This window comes from Mus caroli, unplaced genomic scaffold (assembly GCF_978045245.1).
Source record: "Mus caroli unplaced genomic scaffold, Mus_caroli_1 scaffold_8, whole genome shotgun sequence".
NCBI classification, from domain to species: domain Eukaryota; kingdom Metazoa; phylum Chordata; class Mammalia; order Rodentia; family Muridae; genus Mus; species Mus caroli.
This window is the reverse complement of record NW_028227263.1, coordinates 98,685,489-98,689,306: the sequence shown is the minus strand read 5'-3', so window position 1 is coordinate 98,689,306 and position 3,818 is coordinate 98,685,489. Positions and strand designations below refer to the sequence as shown.

General features: G+C 38.0%; 1 pseudogene; it reads left to right on the top strand.

Moving 5' to 3' along the window:
* Positions 1 to 2,243: 2,243 nt before the first annotated feature.
* LOC110297935 (mas-related G protein-coupled receptor member B2-like) lies at positions 2,244 to 3,085 on the top strand (annotated as a pseudogene).
* Positions 3,086 to 3,818: the final 733 nt, after the last annotated feature.

The window sequence follows — 3,818 nt, the reverse complement described above, 5'->3', positions numbered from 1 at the left end:
CACTGGAGGAATTCTGGGTTAAAATTTTTGGAATGGGTCAGTGACCCCCTTTCTCAACCAGAGCCATGTCTAACCTTTGGATATGGTCTCTACAGGTTTTCTCTCCCTTTTGTTGGATATTTCATGAAATGTCATCCCTGTTGGGTCCTCAGAGCCTCTTGCTTTCCTGACATCTGGGACTTTTTGGTGGCTACCCCCATTTCCCCATCCCCCACTCTATTCAAATTCCTGACCTTCTCTACATCTCCCCGTGTCCTCCCCCACCTAATCCTGCCACCTTTCCCCTCCTCCTTCTCTCTTTCTCTCAAGTCCCTCCCACCCTCCACTTCCTGTGATTATTTTGTTCCCACTTCTAAGTAGAACTGAAGCATCCACACTTTGGTCTCCTTCTCCTTAAGCTTCATATGGTCTGTGAGTTGTTTTGTGGGTATTTAGAGTTGTTACATTCTTCCTTCTTTTCTATTTTTCTCCTAACTTGTTTTTTTAATTCTCAAGAATGTTAGAAATTCACTAAACCTTAAAATCAAAGCCTAAATTCTGGACTGAAATACTTCTAGGTCACCAATATAGTCATTTAATAAGCATTCTTGTGTTGGGAATGAAAAATTCCTTCATTATCCATCTTTCAGCATAAACAATTCTTTCAAACATACTATGTCTTCCTTAGACAGAACTACCAGTAATGATATTTTCTTCATTCTTCTATGTATTTTGTGGTACTTACTCTAAAATATTTGCAAAAACATTTCATTTAAATTTGTAATTACTGTTGAATTTATCATTAGTTTATTCATTTGTGAATAATTATCACACATATTACTTTTGTGATATATATGACTATATACATTTACATATATGCTATGCACACTCCAGTGAAGTTTGCTTGGCAGGCCAAGAGGCGTGGGAGCACTCACAAGGCAAAGAGTTTCACAGATACTCACCTCCTGGAACTTTGGCGTTCTCATAACCCATATACTCATACCCTATCCCCGCATTAGTCTGGTGTATGGATCCACGTGCTCTCTTATAGTATTATTTTATTATAAGTGCCTTTTAAGATTGAATTCTGACATAGCTAAGTCTTTGCCAGTTATCCAACCTCCCAGAAAATCCTTGAATCTGACAATCTGACAACTCCTAGTACAACAAAGGAGTTGTACTAATTGTGACCAGGGTGTAAAATGCTTACCTGTCACTAAGCTGACCTAGGCAGAACTGCTTTATCTTTACTGTAAACATTTACCTGGTTCCTGTAAGTCCTTTTGAAGTCATTTCTTTGTTTTGTGTCAGGTAACTTCAATGTACTTTGCCTGCTGTGACATCATACCCCCTTTATTTTCTGTATTATATAAGACTGGTGTTCACTTTGTGACAAAACATTCAGATTCTACACAATCACCTGTGTTGATCTATCATTCGCTGGCTCCTTGCCCATCTGCAACCAGAGACCAGTCCTAAGCAGACCAGGGACCAAGAGGGTACATATATGTAGTTTTTGTATAATAATAAGTCAGTAAAAAAAAAATCTCAATTACTCAATGTGACTCAATAAAGAAATGTAGACTTGTGGTATAGCAATAGACAATATAAAAGTGCTTAATGTCCTCAAAGACTTTCCCTCTTTCTAACTTCAAATCTGGATTGGAGACTTTTGAGTCATTCTAGTCTATAAAACTGGTTCTTTTCATTCTGGTCTTAACAGAACTTAGCATTCCATTCATGACTGTCACTCATGATTCCCATATTTCTCCATTTGATAGCCTACTCCTGCTAGGACTGAGAGCAGCTGTGGGTCATTCTTTTGGTTCCTGAGTTCATGCAATGGAGAAGAAACAGCCTAAGACAGAAAGGAAGTTGGATTCAGAGATCTCTTTCTGACACACCCTGAGAAACTGAGTGTCCATATTGGGAACACAACTATACTAATGTACAGAACATAGGTTGTAGATGGTGTGAATAAATGCAATCTGAATATACATTAAGGCTCCAGAAATACCGGTTTAGATAAATTACTTAATGACTCTAATCCTGTTTATAAACCAGGTCAGTAATTATCACATAGCAGGCTGTTCATGGATCAGAAAGAACATAGCATGTGCTCATTGTTTTGTTTATTTTGTTCCAGGAATAGTACTGGAGACTTCCTAAGCAAGGATCTAAGCATCTCAACCTTGGAAGCTAAGTCCAGAACATCTAATGAACCCAATGATACTTCAGATTGTGACATCAAGTTCCAAACCAGGATGTTGCTTTCCCTCATCATTTCCCTGTTTGGGATGGTACTAAATGTCATAGTGCTGTGATTGCTGAGCTTCTAGGTGCACAGGAATGCCTTGTTTGTCTACATCCTCAACCTTGCTGTAGTTGACTTTTTCTTCTGGTTCGATCAGTTTGTATTTTGTGTTCTTGTTATCACTTACACCATCAAGTCCATTTCCAATGACATCCTATCATTTTAATTTTTGTGCCAGCATTTCTATATCTTTCAAGCCTGAGCATTCTCATAACCATTAGCATTGAACAATGCCTGTCTGTCATGTGGCCCATCTGGTATCACTGTCAATGTCCAAGACACACATCAACTGTCATTTGTGTCTTGCTTTGGGCTCTGTCCCTTGTGTTTATGTTTCTGGATGGGAAGGCATATTTTTTACTGTTTTCTGATCCTAACTCTTTTTGGTATCAGACATTTGATATCATGATTACTGTATAGACAATTGTTTTATTTGTGGTTCTCTGTGGGTCCAGCTTAATCCTACTTGTCAGAATCTTCTGTGGCTCCCAGCAGATCCCTGTAACCAGGCTGGATGTGACCATTGCACGCAGAGTGCTTTTCTTCCTGATATTTGGTCTTCCCTTTGGGATCTACTGGCTCCTTGACGAACGGATTGGGGGACGTTGTAATTTTTCTGATGAAATGATTTTCTTATCCTGTATTAAGAGCTGTGTCAACTCTATCATTTACCTTCTTGTTGCCTCCATTATGCACAGTAGTGGATTCAAGGTGAAGACTCTCAAACTATTTCTAGAGAAAGCCATGCAGGACACTCCTGAAGAGGAAGAAGGTGTTGAGAATAGTTCTTAAGGAAATCATGAAGAACTGGAGAAATCTAGTGCAGCAGATGACAGCTGCTTTGATTAGACAGAATGCTCATTTTTCTTATCTTTGTGGGCTAATTTAACGACCTTATTCAGTTTGTTACTTAATCTTCAATCAGTTAAAAATGACAATCATTTTTGTGATAGTTGAAAGATACAGTACTTGTCACACAAATATTAACTGTGCCATTTCTCTTGCTGTGTTATTGAAGTCTTTACCATTTCCTTTTTATGGGACTACTTGCAAGTATTCTGGAGAGCTGTTGACCAGTGTTGATAAATTCATTCTTCACTAGAAGGCAAAAGAAAGGTCAGGGAAGAGCTGCATTTCTTGAGTGGTTGAAATATATAGTCCTTAAAGAATAATTAGATGTTGCAAAAGTTAGTTTAGAAAAATGCTTTTTTGTCAGTATTTCAAGAGTTGAGATACACTATATAATCTTAGTCTTTATTGACCTCTTCAAGTTACAAAGAATATATAAAGTGATAGTCTTTCTTATATATATTGCTTATCAAATATATATTTCCAAGGAAAGTCTATTAAATCTCTATTCACCCAATGGAGTCCTCACTTTCGAGTTCATACTATCTTTCATTTTCAGCATTGGAAGATGGCTGTCGGGCTTTGTAATAAGATACATCAACATCTGACAGCACCTGAAGGTGGAGAGAGACTGTCCTCTGTGGTTTTCTCTCTTCACAATCACATGCTAGGCATT